This window comes from Tursiops truncatus, chromosome X (assembly GCF_011762595.2).
Source record: "Tursiops truncatus isolate mTurTru1 chromosome X, mTurTru1.mat.Y, whole genome shotgun sequence".
Taxonomy (NCBI): Eukaryota; Metazoa; Chordata; class Mammalia; order Artiodactyla; family Delphinidae; genus Tursiops; species Tursiops truncatus.
Genome location: NC_047055.1, coordinates 43,897,172 through 43,916,209, shown reverse-complemented (window position 1 = coordinate 43,916,209; position 19,038 = coordinate 43,897,172). Strand labels below are relative to the sequence as shown.

General features: G+C 41.1%; 1 protein-coding gene across 17 annotated transcripts in view; it reads right to left on the bottom strand.

Moving 5' to 3' along the window:
* SYTL4 (synaptotagmin like 4) overlaps positions 1 to 19,038 on the bottom strand; it is a 203,744-nt gene that overhangs the window by 128,169 nt on the left and 56,537 nt on the right. The gene's annotated exons all lie outside the window — the stretch shown is intronic.

The window sequence follows — 19,038 nt, the reverse complement described above, 5'->3', positions numbered from 1 at the left end:
TATTCTAACTCTTTCAATGTTTTGTTTGCTTCTGTCAAACTTAAAAAAGAAAAAGTTTCGCATCCACTCTAAGTCCAGTTAACCCTTTGTTTGATTCTTCACACCTGAGTAGGGCCCATCTTCCTTTGGTACATTTCCATTAGGGGCACTGTAGTCCAATAGGATCAGGCCTAGGCTGTGAATCAAAAGATATAAACCCATTCAATTAATCACGTGTACTCAAAAAAATTGACTGGCATTTTACCTCACTATTCCTTGATTTCTCACCTGCAAAATTATAAAGTTTGATTATGATAACAATAGGATATGATAAATGTGATATACCCCACATACAGGCTTTTCTAATATGCAACTTTAGGGTCCTTTCTCAGGCCCAGACCCACTCCCTAGCCAAAATTCCCTAGGATTCAGTCTGCTTTTCCCTCTTTGCAAAACTACAGCTGCCCTTTCTATCCCTTTGGGGTCTTCATCAATATTCCCCCTCCACCATTCTGTAGAGTGGGAAACAATCTCAATATGCTAGACGACAATCACAGGAGTTCTTTTTGTGTAACCTGCTATACCATCATGAAACTAATCCTTCCAAAGGAAGTGACTATTGCATGAGCAAGAATCAGAGGAAAGCATGGATCGCACAATTTTTCTGTTGCTGATAACAACACCATTGAAGACTGTTCTAGCATCATATATAATGCTTCATAGGAATGGTGGTCATTGTAATAAGATTGTGCCTGCCTTATAATGCCTCAATTACTCAAGCATCAACATGCCTCAATGCAAAGGACAGTTTTTGGTGATGTGGTAGCATATAGTCTAAACATTTCACACCACAACCTGCATTACTAGCCTCTCCCCCACTCTGCTTATATCTACTCTAGTATCACAAGCTTCATCTTCAAGGATTTGGAGGTCACATCTCCACCTACCTTGCTGCTGCCATTCCTTTCTGATAGTGCAATTCAAAATTTCTCTCTTCATACTTACAAGGAAGGACTGCACAACTCTTCACCTGGGTTTAATCCCTGCTTCTTTCTCTTAAAATACTCTTTGTGGTTCTTCTTACACTCCTGCTTGATAATCTTGGGGCTGTTTTTAATGTGTAGCCAAAGATATGTGAGAATGAAACCTGATGAAAATAAACTGCAATTACATGTGCAGGCAGTAACTAGGAAGCTTCAGCAAATTTGTTGAGTCCTGGCACCCATTTTGAGTAAACAAACAAGTTTTCTGAGAGTCCACCCTTCCCAGATACCGTTCTATTTGAAGTTTAGTAAACTTACATCTCACCCCCACATGAACTGAAAAGTTGCAACAAGATTTCCAAAAGAAAGATACATGATTAGTGCAGTTAAAGTGAAAAGCGGTCTTTTTTAAATAAGAAGATTGGTTCCCTCTCTGCTCTAAGTCCTATGATTGGCCTGTGTCAAATTTTTTGCACGGTATCTCTTTCTTCAGGTCTCAAAAAAATCACAGCAGGAGCTTTTTAGAGTGAAACTTGGGCCTTGAAGAATAGAACAGGAAAGAAAGAACAAGCAAGGATGATGTCAAAATTCCATCCTTCCATTGCTACTGCCGTCAGAGGAGGAAACTGGTAGAAAGTTGATGCTTCTGTTGCTCTGAAGCAGTGAGACAAATAATCAAATGGGACATACCCAGGGGAAAAAAAAACCGTGCATCAGCACCAATCAGCTAGCTCAGAGTAGCCTCAACTCTGTATACATCTCTGCCTGGGCAGATTCCGCCACTCTGGGGTCTATTTTAGCAGCCTAATTTATAAACTTGATGACAAAGGGGTTGATTATTTGGGGTCAGCATAACACTGGGCAGTGGAAAAGCAAATACAGGGGATGAGAACAAGATGTTCCATACATACATAATAGTGTCATTTCTTTTGAGGAGACATAGGAATCAAATGGCAGGAATTTTTGGCTCTTCGGATTCTGAGGGAAAACAAAATGACCTTGGCATCTAGAAAATAAGCTCCAGTTCCGAAGACTGTAGTTATTACCCACAATAAGATTAGATTCTGCCCTGTGGGAACACATTTGTGTTCTGCAGTCAGTTTGGGATTAACCTTTTCAGGGCCGCTGGAGAATTAATTGGTTCTTAACTTCTCTCTAGGCTGCCTTAGGCTCCAGAGGGTTCCATGTATGGCAAAGGAGCTTTGTGCAGAGCAGCCAGCTGTGCAACTGTGGCTTATTTACCCATGCTTCTGGCTTAGATTCCTCTAAATGTGAGACTGGAGAAGGCAGCCCCTCCCAGAGAGCACACAAGCCCAGCCCAGCACAGCAGGACTTAGTGTGGGTGGGGTTCATCCAGTGCATCAAATACGACAGTCCAGAAAGGGGTTGAACTATGAAACCACCCCAGGACTGCTTCCTCCTCCACCGTGCTTCTCTTTTCTTCAATTGCTCCTGCTTTATACACCCTACTACAGATGGGGCAGTTGTGAAAATTCCGAAAGCCCAAAAATTCAAACTGGCACTGCTTCAGGAATTGTGGATTTTTTAAAAAGAAGTGTACAACTTAGTTTAAAAGGATATTCATCAAAATGTTAATAGTGGTTATTTCTCTGGAGTGGGATTACTGGAGATTTTTCTTTTCTCTTTGTGGTTTCCTAAATTTTCCATCATGACCATGTATTACTTGCGTAGATGTTTTTAAATGTCTTGTTTAAAAAGGTAACCTTCCTAGATGATACATTTTTATTTCCCTGGTGCTCTATCTCCAAGCACTGGAGAACAGCCCAGAAAATGTACAGAAAAACACCCAAGTGGGGAGTTTTCCACTACCAGCATTATTATTCTTTAAAATCATGGAGATAAGGCAAAGGATGAATATATGAACAGACTATCAGCAGGGCCTTGGAAGGAAAATAATTCACTCCAGATGGTTCAGATGAATAGACTGTGAAAAGACTGTTTACAGTGAGTGGTCAGGGTTACAGGAAGAAACAAGGAAGAGTGAAGTATGAGTGGGAGGGTCAAAGGAAGTAATAGCGTTGCCAGAGCCCAGTGAGTGCTGGACCCATGGAGGAGGAGGAGCCCAGTAGGTACTCCAGCTGTGCAGGGATGAAGCTACTGCCAGAAGTGCAGTGCCAGCACAGGAAGGGAGTTGGGGAGAAATACTCTGACCTCCCTTTCTTCCCACTAACTGATCTCTTACCATTTCTACCCCTCTACCAAACCCAACTACAAGCCAGCAGGCAAAGGAGCCAAGAATATACAGTCCACAAGGGTAAACCTAGAAAACAGAGCAGGACTATGAAGAATAGGAATTGGATGGGGGTAGGGGGCAAAGAATAATCAGCATGGCCTACCCCTTTTGTCACTCAGAAGCCACTCCTGTCCTTTATGCAAAAGAAGAACTATCATTTCCAACACAGAGGAGACACAAAATCTATAAGTCACCATATCATCATGAGGTGGTATTCAGTTATATTCTTATCTGGAACCTAAATTATAAGAGTTGTCACCACCCGTACCCTTCATCAAGGAAGCAAGGAAAGGGAAGTGAGAAAAAGATAATTGATTAACATCAAATATGTATAGTTCTTAGAGTCCCCACTTGCTGAGAAACTAAGCCAACACTCCCTCATCTCCCTCCCAACACCCCCTCCCCCCAGGGAACAAGGCCTCCTCTGCATACAGCCCTTTCAACAAATGCCCTTGGGGAAGTTGCCTGACAAGCTAGTGTTTGACCTCCTCTAGATCCACATTCTCGTCAGCTCCAAGTCCATAAGGCGTTAGATTGCCAACACAGCACAAATTGGAGCAGTACTGATCTCAGAGAGACAGCAGTGAGCGGTTCTGAAGAGAGATCTTAGTTTCCTGCACAGGAATTGAACCTGGGTAGCCTGGACGAAAACCAGGAATCCTAGCCACTAGACCACCAGGGGCTAGAGGCTAGAAGCAAAGTGGCCCTGGCTCTTTCCCCTGTTTGAAAGCAAAACTGTTTCAAGTAGGCAAAAACTGTAAAAACAGGTACAAAGTTTATTATTAGAGATGCAGCACAACATATGGGAGAGCACACAGAGAAGCAGTTTGTTTATTTAAGACAGAGACAAGGCAGAAATACACACCCAGAAAGAAAGGGTATGGGTATCCCCCCTAATGAGGAGGAGTGCAGTGAAGAGGTGGTTTAAATCACTTACCTAGGACAGTCCTTCGGGGTCTTTGCTTACATTTGGCCAATTATCTTGTTTCTTTTTTCACACCTGACTGGTCCCAGGACCCTCCCCAACATGCGTGCTCAATTTTTGCTAAGATGGATCCCACCCCAGAGGCCTGTGGGTGCATGTCCACACTTATTATGCGGTGGCACTTCCTCTCTTTTTGAACCCCAAGGAGCCTTCCTGCACATGTGCAGACAGGGAAGTTTTCCTTGACCTCAGGAGTGGTTATCTTATCTCTTCAGCAGAGCTCAGCTTCTGCCACTAGCTTTGTCCTTGGAGTGTCTGGGGGGAAACAAAGCTTCAATTTTACTCCACTTGACAAAGACCAGCTGTCCAGGCCAGGGGCCCATCTATCTCCTACCTCAGTACAAGGCTTGATCCAAGAGAGAGCCTATTCCCCAAGAGACTCATAAGACCTCAGCAGTCTATACTGACAGGAGCATAGGAAGCATGTATGGAAGTGAGTTCTAAGGGTGTTGACCAAGGGAGAAGAAGTGTAAGATGTGATAGGGTTGAATTCACTGATGTACTCACCCAGAATTGAAAATTTAAAGTGTTGGCTGAAGCACTGAGCTGAGTTGTAATGGTCTATTAAATTGGCCAATCAAAGCCTGGACTCAGTGACAGCCTGCAGTCATTGAAGTCAAAATGCCTGAACTTCTCTGACATCCTATAGAAGAAGGAGTACAGAGGTTCTGGGTAATGGATATAACAGAATAGATTTACTTGCAAACTGCTTAGCTACCCCTAACCACACCTCCTCGAGGACAGAGAGGACACGCCCTTCACCAAGGCATTAAAATATGTCTTGATGCCCTTTCTCTTCCCTCCCATTCCTGAATAATTCAGTCTAAAAGCCATTAGGTGGGGGGCGGAGAAAAGCAGGCATCTAGAGGGCAAGGTATTAGAGCCTAAGTGGGGTAAAGAAATGTGAATAAAAAATGTTGCCTGCCATATCAGCAAACAAAGGATGCTGTGGCCATTAAGCCCTCAGCCACTGGAGCCACCCTCAACGGTGCGCCCTGATGGGAGTGAGGATGGGAAAGAAGAGGATTCTGGCCCCAGATTGCTGAGGTACATATCAAAGGAATGATTTCACTGAGCCCAGACTCTTGCATTTTCCTATACACAAAACAGCACTAAATTCATTAACTAGAGATGTCTGGTTTTCTTTAATTAACAGTAACCTTTTGATGTTCTGACTACCTGGTCTTTGTTGCAAAACCCCTATGTATCCTGCCTCTTCCCTTACTTCTTCGTCCCAGGCTTGAGTCCTCAGAAAGTCCGCTAAATAAAACATAATTCTCAACTTTTAGGCTGTGCATTTTTTCAGTTGACAGAAGGCATGGCATAGGGTTATGAAGCCCAAGCAGGGTATGGAGGGCACCTATGCTGGTATGGAGGGCATCACACGTGGAGGCAGTCTGGCATGGAATGTCAAAGCTGAATTGAAGAAAGGAGGGAGTTCATGCAGAGGGATGGCCTGGCATGGGGTTCTTGTAGCCAAATAGGGTTAGGAGACTGTTCATTCTAGAGGGCAGTGCAACATAGGGAGTTATAGCTAGGGCAGGGTGAGAAGGACACCCCAAGGAGAGGTGTTCTGGCATGGACTATCATCAGAGTCCAAGGACAGTGAGGAAAGCATGCACACGGAGTGAGGAGAGCTGCGTGGCATGGGGAATCAGAGCCCCTCGCAGAGAGGGTGACCTGATGACTGGGTGTCAGGGCCCAAGTGGAATGAGAAAGGCATCAGTGGGGAGAGGTGGCCTGGCATGGGATGTCTCAGCCTAAGTGGGCTGAGAAGGGTGTCCACACTGGAGCACAAGTCAGCATGTAAAGTCAGAGCTGAGCAGTGAGGAAGGCATTCACACAGAGATGCAATTTGGCATGCAATATCAGAGCCCAAGTGGAGTAAGAAAGGTGTCCATAATGGCAGGGAGCCCCATACAGGACGTCAGATACTGAGCAAGGGGAAGAGTGCATCCATGAAGTAAAGTGGCAGGCTAAAGCAAGGTGTCAGAGCCTGAGCAGGACGAAGAAGGCATACATGCAGGGGTAAGGCCTAGCATGGGGTGTCAGATCCAAGAAGAGTGAAAAGCATGTCCATGAAGGGAAGAGACTTCCCGCTGCAGGATGTAAGTGTCCACGTTGGAGGAGGATGGTTTCCATACAGGTGAGGAAGCAGCCTAGAGAGGGGTGTTTGAGCCCAAACAGAGTGAAGACGAGGTCTCCAGAAAGAGGCTGCCTGATGTGGGCTGTCAGAACCCAAGCAGTGTAAAAAAAAGCATCCATGTGGGAAGAGGGGCAGCCTGGCACTGAACGGTCAGAGCCTGAGCAAGGCAGGGTGATGAAGGCAGAGGAATGACCTTGCATGGAATGTTAAAACCCATGTGGAGTTAACAGAACATCCACACAGTGGAATAGGAGTGGGATGGGCAGTGTGCAACATCAGAGACTTAATGGGATGGAATGGGTATCCCCACAAAAAGATAGCCTGGTATGGGGTGTCAGCAGCCAAGAAGGATGAGGAGAGCATCCATGCAGAGGGATGGCCTGATATCAGGTGTTGAAGCCGAAGTGGGATTAGGAAGGCATCTCCAAAGGATAAGTGGTAGTGGAGGAAATGCAGATTAATTACATACAAGAGGCCTAATCAAATTATTATGGATAACTGAGGCCAGGTTTTTGCATTGTCAGAGAAGAGAGTTACCAATTTGATAAGGGAAAAAAAACTATAATGAACCTTGTGGTATTGGACTGGAATTGGAGGTATCAATGAGAAGTCGTGGTTTTCAATACAAAATAAATATGGATGTAAATGTGTGTAAGTGTGTTTATACACATTTAGATAGACAGCTAGAGAGATAAGTATACACATGCATACACATACGTGCACTTCTACATATATTTCCTAACTCTGTCTGCTGAGAGGACCTAGAAGCAATGACACATCAGTAGCAATGATCATACATAGTACCCAGATCTTGTTTTCTATTCTTTTTTGGCTTTTTAAAAAAATTTTATTTTATATTATAGTTGATTAACAATGTTGGGTTAGTTTCAGGTGTATAGCAAAGTGACTCAGTTAAATATATACACGTATCTATTCTTTTCCAATTCTTTTCCCATTTAGGTTACTACAGAGTATTGAGCAAAGTTCCCTGTGCTACACAGTAGGTCCTTGTTGGTTATTTATTTTAAATATAGCAGTGTGTACATATCAATCCCAAATTCCCAGTCTATCCCTCCCCCGACCCTTTTCCCCGGTAACCATAAGTTTGTTCTCTAAGTCTGTGAGTCTGTTTCTGTTTTAAAAATAAGTTCAATGGGCTTCCCTGGTGGCGCAGTGGTTGAGAGTCTGCCTGCTAATGCAGGGAACACGGGTTTGAGCCCTGGTCTGGGAGGATCCCACATGCCGCGGAGCAACTGGGCCCGTGAGCCACAACTACTGAGCCTGCACGTCTGGAGCCTGTGCTCCGCAACAAGAGAGGCCGCGATAGTGAGAGGCCCACGCACCGCGATGAAGAGTGGCCCCTGCTTGCCACAACTAGAGAAAGCCCTCGCACAGAAACAAAAACCCAACACAGCAAAAATAAATAATAAATTAATAAACTCCTACCCCCAACATAAAAAAAGTAAGTAAATTTGTATCATTTTTGTTTAGATTCTGCATATAAGCAATATCATATGATATTTGTCTTTCTCTGTCTGACTTATTTCACTTAGTATGATACTCTCCAGGTCCATCCATGTTGCTGCAAATGGCATTATTTCATTCTTTTTAGTGGCTGAGCAATATTCCATTGTAAATATGAACCACATCTTCTTTATCATATACCTGTCGATGGACATTTAGGTTGCTTCTATGCCTTGGCTATGGTAAATAGCGCTGCAATAAACATTGGGGTGCATGTACTCTTTCAAACCATGTTTTTCTCCAGATATATGACTAGGAGTGGGATTGCCGGGTCATATGGAAGTTCTATTTTTAGATTCTTTTTTTTTTTTTTTGCAGTACGCGGGCCTCTCACTGCTGTGGCCTCTCCCGTCACAGAGCACAGGCTCCAGACGCGCAGGCTCAGCGGCCATGGCTCACGGGCCCAGCAGCTCCAAGGCATGTGGGATCCTCCCGGACTGGGGCACGAACCCGCGTCCCCTGCCTCCCCAGGCAGACTCTCAACCATTGCGCCACCAGGGAAACCCTATTTTTAGATTCTTAAGGAACATCCATACTGTTCTCCATAGTGGCTCTACCAATTTACATTCCCACCAACAGTGTAGGAGGGTTCCCTTTTTTCCACACCCTCTCCAGCATTTATTGTTTGTAGACTTTTTGATGATGACCATTCTGACTGGTGTGAGGTGGTATCTCATTGTAGTTTCGATTTGCATTTCTCTAATGATTAGCAATGTTTAGCATCTTTTCATGTGCCTCTTGGCCATCTGTATGTCTTCTTTGGAGAAATGTCTATTTAGGTCTTATGCCCATTTTTCGATTGGGTTGTTTGCTTTTTTGATATTGAGGCACATGAGCTGTTTGTAAATTCTGGAGATTAAATACTTGTCAGCTGCATTGTTTACAAATATCTTCTCCCATTCTGTGGGTTGCCTTTTTTGTTTTGTTTATGGTTTTCTTTGCTTTGCAAAAGCTTTTGAGCTTAATTATGTCCCAGTTGTTTAGTTTTGTTTTTATTTCCATTACTCTAGCAGACAGATTGAAAAAGCTTTTGCTGCGATTTATGTAAAAGAGTGTTCTGCCTATGTTTTCCTCTAAGAGTTTTATAGTATCCAGTCTTGCATTTAGGTCTTTAATCTATTTTGAGTTTATTTCTGTGTATGGTGTTAAAGAATGTCCTAATTTCATTTTTTATATGTAGCTATCCAGTTTACACAGAACCATTTATTGAAGAGACTGTCTTTCCTCCATTGTATAGTCTTGCTTCCTTTGTCATAGATTAATTGACCATAGGTGTGTGGTTTATTTCTGGGCTTTCTATCCTGTTCCATTGATCTACATTTCTGTTTTTGTGCCAGTACCATACTGTTTTAATGACTGTAGCTTTGTAGTATAGTCTGAAGTCAGAGAGCCTGATTCCTCCAGCTCCATTTTTCTTTCTCATGGTTGCTTTGGCTATTTGAAGTCTTTCGTGTCTCCATGCAAATTTTAAGATTTTTTGTTCTAGTTCTGTGAAAAATGCCATTGGTAATTTGATAGGTATTGCATTGAGTCTGTAGGTTGCCTTGGGCAGTACAGTCATTTTGACAATACTGATTCTTTCAGTCCAAGAACGTGGTATATCTTTCCATCTGTTTGTGTCATCTTCGATTTCTTTCATCAGTATCTTATAGTTTTAGCAAACCAAATCCAACAATTAAAAGGATCATACACCATGATCAAGTGGGATTTATCCCAGCGATGCAAGGATTTTTCAATATCCACAAATCAAACAGTGTGATACACCACATCAATATATTGAAGAATAAAAAGCACATGATCATCTCAATAGATGCAGAAAAATCTTTTGACAAAATTCAATGCCCATTTATGATCAAAACTCTCCAGAAAGTGGGCATATAGGGAACATACCTCAAGATAACAAAGGCCATATATGACAAACCTACAGCTAACATCATACTCAACTGTGAAAAGGTGAAAGCACTTCCTCTAAGATCAGGAACAAGACAAGGATGCCCACTCTCTCCACTTTTATTCAACATAGTTTTGGAAGTCCTAGCCACAGCAATCAGAGAAGAAAAAGAAACAAAAGGAATCCAAATTGGAAAAGAAGAAGTAAAACTGTCACTGTTTGCAGATGACATGATACTACCATAGAAAGTCTTAAAGATGCTACCAGAAAACTACTAGAGCTCATCAATGAATTCAGTAAAGTTTCAGGATACAAAACAAATAACAGAATCTGTTGCATTTCTATACACTAGCAACGAAAGATCAGAAAGAGAAATTAAAGAAACAGGGATGAACATACACACACTACTATATATAAGGTAGATAACCAACAAAGATGTACTGTATAGCACAGGGAACTCTACTCAATATTCTGTGATAACCTATATGAGAAAAGAGTCTAAAAAAGAATGAATATATGCATATTATAACTGAATCACTTTGCTGTACATCTGAAACTAACACAACATTGTAAATCAACTATACTCCAATAAAATTAAAATTAAAAAAATATATCCCATCAAACTGCTTTCCACTCCCCTGCAGTGCTGCTTTCTCTAAGCCTTTACTAATATTGGGAATTATTAATCTTCCTTTCTTTACCAATGTACAGGCAAGGAATAATAGTTTTTGTTTTCAAATGTACTTTCATTTGCATTTTGACTATTTGTATTTCTACATTTATAAATGGCTAATATTCTACTTAGATATTGTTTTCTTATGAATTTATAAGTGCTTTATATTTTAGAGGTATTGATCCACTATCTAGTTTGTATAGCAAATAATTTTTCAAATTAAAAAATTCTTTTTGAAAAAAAAAAAGAAACAATCCCATTTACCACTACATCAAAATGAATAAAATACCTAGGATTAAACCTACCTAAGGAGGCAAAAGACCTGTACTCCAGATCTTGTTTTCTATTTTAAAAAAAATTATTTTTTTTAATTTATTAATTTTTGGCTGCATTGGGTCTTTGTTGCTGCGTGCGGGCTTTCTCTAGTTGCGGCGAGCGGGGCTACTCTTCATTGTGGTGTGTGGGCTTCTCATTGCGGTGGCTTCTCTTGTTGCAAAGCACGGGCTCTAGGCATGTGGGCTTTAGTAGTTGTGGCACGCGGGCTCAGTAGTTGTGGCTCGTGGGCTCTAGAGCGCAGGCTCAGTAGTTGTGACTCACGGGCTTAGTTGCTCTGCGGCATGTGGGATCTTCCCAGACCAGGGCTCGAACCTGTGTCCCCTGCATTGGCAGGCGGATTCTTAACCACTGTGCTACCAGGGAAGCCCCAGATCTTGTTTTCTAAATACCATTTTCTGCTAAAAGAAATCAGAGCTCCTTGGAGAATTAGCTTATTACAAGGGCTAGACCAGGAAATGATAAGATGAGCCTGGAACCCCTTTTTGTGCCAGAAACTAAGGAAGGAAGGCAGTGCTTGAAGAATGGGTTATTTATGTAGTTTCTAAGTATCTCCTCACAAAATACTTACCCGTTACAAAAGACAAAAAGAGTAACTTTACAATCAAGAAGCCTGGAAGATACCACCTTAATCAAGTGATCAAAATGAACATCATTAGTAATGGGACAAACAGAAATTATTCACCACCCAGTAGGACATGATAAGAAGAATGCAGCATCACTTCTGTGATATTCCTACTAAAGATGCTCTATCAGTCAGGGTTCAACGAGAGAAACAGAACCACAAGGAATCTGTCACAGAAATTTGACCTTATACAATTGTGGGACCTAGTTAAGAAGTGTATGCAAGGCTATTGTCTTTGTGTCTAATGCTGGAGCTTGCAATCCACAGGTCAGGCAGTTGGAAAGGTAAGATAGATGGAAGGCAGGGGGAAAGCAAAGACAAGTTGGAACCCACAAGCATTAGCAGGCAGTTCTTGTTGTCTCTGCCTTTAGTGGTATGTGTATCCCACAGAAGCTGGGCCCTTCATCGTGAAGCTAAACCTACCCCTGACCCAGAAAAGCTGAAGGGAGATCTAGGGGAAGGTGGGGCAGTTGTGGGCCCAGCTGGTGCCCCACACCAACGCGCTAAGCCAACAGATAAGCAATAATGTGTGTAAACTACAAAATGGCTGTTGTTTCACTTCTACCCTCCAAATTTCCCATGAGAATGTCTTTCGTGGTGCACCTTAGCAAGAAACATACAGAAAAGGGGTTCTGGAAAATGCAGCTCACCCTAACCAGTTGACACATTATAAAGCCACAAGAGGTACATAACATGAACCTAGTTATGAGGAAATGTCAGAATAATCCAAATTGAGGGACAGTCTACAAAATAACTGTAATCTTCAAAAGTTTCAAGATCATAAAAGTTAAGGAAAGACTGAAGAATCATTTCAGACTAAAGGAAACTAAAGGTACATTACAATTTAATGCAATGCACAATTCCTGAATCCCTTTGCACTGAAGGACAATTGGCACAACTTGAATGGGGTCTGAGGATTAGATGGTAATAATGTATCAGTGTTAATCTCCTGATACTGATGTTTGTTTTGTGGTTATATAGGAGAACATCCTTGTTTATCAGAAATACACACTTAAGTATCTGGAGAAATTCATACTTTAGTATTTTGAGGTGGAAGGGCAATAATTTGGCAACTAACCCTCTAAAGGTTCCAGGAAAAGTTACTTGTATTTGCCACTTTTCTATACATTTTCTGTACACCTGTGATTGTCTCCCAAAAAAATTATAAAAATATGCATTGGGTAAGGGGAGCACCTGCATCCTTAACAAGCTAAGTAATGGCCATACTCCAAAGGCCCAAGATGATGATGAGAGATTCCACGATGGAATTGGGTTCCCTGATCTCAGATGGGACCTAATGGGATCCCAAAGTGATAAAGGTCAGGTGGCAGCCTAACCACAAAATAAGAACATTTACCACAATAACACACAAGGACAGAATGGTAATCTCAGTGTTTTGACCCATGTTTTGACCCACAAAGATCTGTGGCAATGGCTAATTTTTCAGAGTCCCTGAAAATGAAATATATGGTTAGCCTACTAAAGTGCTGCTTTACATACATAGTAGGAAAGATTATAGGTCTTCTGGGCAGAAACCTAACTTCCTTTGGTCATCATAAAGAAAATTCATGGCATTTTACCCAGTTTCCAGTCGTAAGCCAGTTCACAGGCACAGAGCCCCCTGACGGAGGAGGGATCCTGCAATGCAGCCACAGATATGTATCATGAATCTTCCCCCAAAGGTTTTGTGGCAATTTATTAGGGTAACTGCACTCAGGGAAAGGAAATACTCAGACCTTCTGGGGATTATTAGATACTGGCTCCGAAGGTATGCTGATCCCTAAACAACTGGAATAACCACTATTATCCTCTGATAATAGGGAACCTATGGAGTTTAGGTGATAGATGGAGTCTTGGCTTGAACATGTCTTACTAAGGACGCATCCTATGGTTATTTCCCAAGACTCAGAATATATAATGAGAAGAGATATTAACTGACAGAATTCCCAAATTGATCCTCTGACCTATGGAGTGAGAAATATTATGGGAGGAAAATCCAAGTGGAAGCCCCTGGAACAACCCTTACCCCTACCATGATAGTTAAACCTAAAGGAATATCGTTTCCCTGGGGGAACTGCAGAGATAACCTATATCAAAAATTGAGAGATGCTACAAAGGCACTTTCTACCAAATTCCCATTTGACTTACCTGCTTGGCTACTGTAAGTCAGATGATTTGTGGAAAATTAGAGTAAATTATCACAAATTTAATCAAGTGATACCAATTGCAGCTGAGGTTCCATATGAGCCATCTCTATTGGTATGCAGTTATTGACCTGGAAAATGTATACTTTTTCATTTCAGTCAACAAGCAAAATCAGAAACAGATTACATTTACAGGGCAAGGACAATAGATTAGCTGTATACCTTTACTGTTGCCCTAGGGCTATGTCAACTCTTCTGCTCACTGTCATAGACCAGAGGATGCTTGATCATCTTGATATCCCAGAAAACATAATACTGGTCCATTATATTGATGATATTATGCTAAGCAAACACAGTGAATAGGAAATAGCAAATAAATAAATACCTTAGCAAGACATATGTATGCCAGAGTATAGGGGATGAACCTTGAAGAAGTTCAAGGGCGTGCCACATTGGTGAAGTTTCTAAGGGTCCTGTGGTATGGGGCATTTCTGAATATTCCTTATAAAATAGGATATAAGCTCCTGCACTTGTACTATTTACCATGAAGACAGAGGCACAAAGTGTGGTGAGCCTCTTTGGATTTTGAAGGTAACATTTACCATATTTGATTATGCCCCTCTGACTCATTTATCAGGAACCTTGCAACCTTGAGTGAATCTCAGAGAAAGTAATGACTTTGCAGCAGGTGCTGGTTGCTATGAAAGCTGATCTGCCACTTGGGTCTTAGGACCCAACAGATCCAATGGTATTCAAAATATGTCTGTGGCAGGCAGAGTAGTATGAAACCTCTGGCAAAGCCCCAATAAGAAATCACCATGAAGATCACTATGGCTCATGAGGAAGGCCATGCCCTCCTCCGTTGACAACTATTCTTCATTTGAAAAATCACTACTGGTTTATTACTGGGCCCTGGTAAAGACTGAATATCTGACTATAGGACACAAAGGGATTATACAAACCAAACTTGTCTTCATGAACTGAGTGCTATCTGATCCACCAAACCATAAAATTTCCCACACAAAGCAGCATTTTATTGAAGATAGAAATGAAGGACTTCCACATCCATAATGACATGTGAGGAGCACTGTAGATCCACTCCAGAGTGAAACAAGCATAACTGATGAAAATCATTTAAAGAGCCAATGGTTTAAAGTCCCTTATATTGTCCTAGGGCACAGAGCAAATGCAGAAACATTTCTTCAAGAAAATCTACTAAAACTCAGTAAGAATAGCAAGGATCTGTGACAGTTTATACAAGACCCATTCCCTCCTTCCCCATCACCCGCCTGGGTTTAATGGAAGCTTCCCTCCAGGAGGATGTGGCCAAGAAGACAGGTCTCTCTTACCCCTCAGCTCCAAACCAAGGGTTATCATATCTCATTGGGAGAGGCAAGCCACCAGCACTTCTCATTTCCTACCACTCCAAGTTGAAGAAGTCAAATTCCTGGTGAATATGGCCAAGAAGTTGGGACACCCTTCCTTACCCAGCTTCCACTCACAGGGCAGACATTCTACATCAAGCATGGCTTGCCAGAACACTGGGGTCCCAATCACCCTTGCTCTAGCTCACTCTAAAAGTAAGGGTTCCATGTCAGGAAACGCAAGCTGAGAAGACCAGAGGGTACTACACCCACACAGTGCCCAAAGAATGACTCAGATAATTTTCCTAAGGGAAGACACCATCCATAATAACTGAGAGTTCCAAAGTACTCCTTAAAGAAACTGATTTAATTTGAAAAAGTATGTGGAAAGACTAAGGGTGCTCCTAGAAACAGTGGCCATTTTGGTAGCAAGCAATTAAGAAGAGACTGATAACTCCATGAGAGCAAGGTAAACCGTAGGCCAATAAATTTGCCAGAAAGAAGCAGGAAAAAAGAAGGCTAAGACTAACCTTCCAGGGATCAGAGCAGACCTCAAACATATGCCTCAAAACTATCCCTACAAAAGAGCCCAAATTTATTCGGATTGAACTATAGAGCAATTTAAGCCCCACAGCTAACATCATACTTAATGATGACAGACTGCATGCTTTCCCTCTAAAATCAGGAACAAGACAAGGATGTTGCTCTTGCCACTTCTACTCAACATTGTACTGGAGGTTCTAGCTGGGGCAATTAGGCTAGATGAAGAAACAAATGGCATACAGTTTGAAATGAAGAACTAAAACACTCTATTTGTAGATGGCATGATCTTGTATATAAAAAACTGTAAGGAATCCACACACCAAAAAAAACCTATTAGAACTAATAAATGAGTTCAACAAGGTTTCAGGATACAAGAGCAATATACAAAATCAATTGTATTTCTGTAAATATAATTGTATTTCTGTAAATCCAAAAATCAATTATATTTCTGCAATGAATGGTTTGAAAATGAAACTAAGAAAACAATTCTGTTTACAAAGACAACCAGAAGAATAAACTATTTGGGGATAATTTTAACAAAAGAAGTACAAAACCTAGTCTCTAAAAACTGTAAAACATTGTGAAAAGAAATTAAAGAAGATCTAAATAAATGGAAAGATATCTGTAGTAGGCAGAATAATGGCCCCCAAGGATGTCCACATCTTAATCCTCAAAACCTGTGAATATGTTACCTTACATGAAAAAAGGGGCTTTGCAGATGTGATTAACTTAAGGATTTTGAGATGGAAAGGTTATCCTGGATATCTGGTTGGGTCCAATGTGATTGAAGGTTTTCTTTATAAGATAACAGCAAGAGTGTAAGAGTTAGAGAGAGGGATTAAAACATGCTACATTGCTGGCTTTCAAGATGGCGTAAGGGCCATAAGCCATGAGCCATGAGCCATGAGCAATGGAAGTAGCTTCTAGAAGCTAGAAAATGCAAGAAAATGTATCCCTCCCTCCATCTAACATCTTGAAACCCATTTCAAATTTCTGACCTGCAGAACTGTAAGAAAATTAATTTGTGTTGTTTTATGTTACTAAATTTGTGGAAATTTGTTATACCAGCAATAGGAAACCAACGCAACAACCCATGTTCATGGATCAGAAGACTTAACATTGTTAATATGGCAACACTTCCCAAACTTATCTACAAATTCAATACAATTCCTGTCAAAATCTAAGCTGCCTTCTTTGAGGAAATTGACAAGCTGACTCTACAATTCATATGGAAATTCAAAGGACTCAGAATAGCCAAAATAATCTTGGAAAAGAAGAACAAAATTGAATGACTCATATTTCCTGATTTTAAAACTCATTACAAGCCTACTGAATCAAGATGTATTGTACTAGCATAAAGACAGACATATAGACCAATGGATGTCAAGAAAATGTAATGAAAAAAGAATAGTCTTTTTAACAAATGGTGCTGGTACAATTGGATATCCACATGCAAAACAATGAAGTCAGACCCCCCTACCTCACACCATTTATACAAATTAATTCAAAATGGGTCAAATATCTAAATGTAAGAACAAAAACTTTTAAGCTCTTAGAAGTCATAGTCATACATCTTCATGGCCTTGGATCATGTCATGGTCTCTTGGATATGACACCAAAAAGCAACAAAAAACAATAGATAAATAAGAATTCATCAAAATTTAAAAATTTGTGGTTCAAAGGACAATATCAAGCAAGTGAAATGAAAATATACAGAACAGGAGAAAATATTTGCAAATCATATCTCTGATAAAAGACTTGCATCTAGAATATATAAAGAGCTATTACAACTCAACAACAAAAAGACAAATAACTGGGCTTCCCTGGTGGCACAGTGGTTGAGAATCTTCCTGCCAATGCACGGGACACGGGTTCGAGCCCTGGTCTGGGAAGATCCCACATGCTGTGGAGCAACTGGGCCCGTGAGCCACAACTACTGAGCCTGCACGTCTGGAGCCTGTGCTCTGCAACAAGAGAGGCCGCAATAGTGAGAGGCCTGCGCACCGCGATGAAGAGTGGCCCTCGCTCGCTGCAACTAGAGAAAGCCCTCACACAGAAACGAAGACCCAACATAGCCAAAAATAAAAAAAAAAATTTAAAAAGACAAATAACTAAGAAATAATAGGTGAAAGATCTGAATAGGCATTTCTTCAAAAAGCTATACAAATGGTCAGTAAACACAAATAAATGCTCAATATCACTAGTCATTAGGGAAATTTCAACCAAAACCACAAAGAGATACTACTTCATACCCACTGAAGTATCTACGATAAAAAAGACAGATAATAATAAGTGCCATGAGGATATAGAGAAATTGGAACCCTCATACATTGCTGGTGGGTATATAAAATGGTGCAGCCACTTTGGAAAACAGTTCAACAGTTTCTCAAACAGTTAAACATAGAGTTACCAGATGACCCAGCAGTTGCACTCCTAGGTATATACATAAGAGATTTGGAAACATACGTTCACACAAAAACTCATACATGAATGTTCATAGCACCATTATTCATAATAACTAAAAAGTGGAAAAAACACAAACCTTTACCAACTGTTGAATGGATAAAGTTTTGTATAGTCATACAAAGGAATATTACTCAGCAAAAAAAAGGAATGAAGAATAAATTGAGCAATGTTATTGAAAATGTGGTATAGGAAACTCCAGGGCTCCATCCCTTCCACAAAAACAATTAATAAGCTGGCAAAAACTGTCAGAATCAATTTTGTAAAATTCTGGAATCTAGTGTAAAACTTACAAGAACCAGGAGAGTACTTAATGAAGAAAGGAGCTTTTGCATTGCAGTCAGAGAGCACTGCAGCTTTTTTTGCCTACCTACCATCTCCCCACTCCTCAGTTTGGTGGCTGTGAAGGCAGCAGCCCACACTCCTGGTGCAGGTTGCTAGTGCCAGAGAGAGCAGTATGAACCTTATTCACAAAGAATTATGGTTGTGGATTTCAGTCCATCTGATGGCTTCCTCAAGGACTGGTGCAAAGGCTTGCCTTTGTTTCTCTTGACTCAGAACATTCCCAGGCCTTGTACGGCTTATAGGGTAGCTTTCATAGAAAGCATTTAATGGAAAAAGTATTGGACACAGCAGCCCGGGGCAAGGAAGAACAGTCAGAACAAGCAATAGACACTTCAAAAAGACTAGCAAAGAATGTGGAGGAGATATATGGTGGGCTAGGTAGATGAGGCTTTTTAAAACTGCTGTGCATACTGTGGAATTGAGAAGTCCACAAGGATGACCAAGTGTAGACACAAGTTCAGAAAAGGGCCTAAGAAGACTCTAAGATTTCACCTCAGGGTGACCTTCAGTTTCCACGGAAGCAAGACATGAAGGCTAAGAAAGAGTTGTAAATGGTCCAGCTAAGCATTGAAGGAGTGCCCCAAAACAATACCAATTTGCAAAGACTGGGAGAGTATTTTTTTCTTTTTCTTTTGTTTTCTTTTCTAGGCTCCAGACATTTAGTGAAACCCTGTCAAAACACCAGCTTACCACCTAACAAAACAAAGACTTCATTGGCCACACAGGACAAACAATGCAGTCATTAAAAAAAATAGCTTAGAAAAGAATGTCAGCAAAACAGCAGAA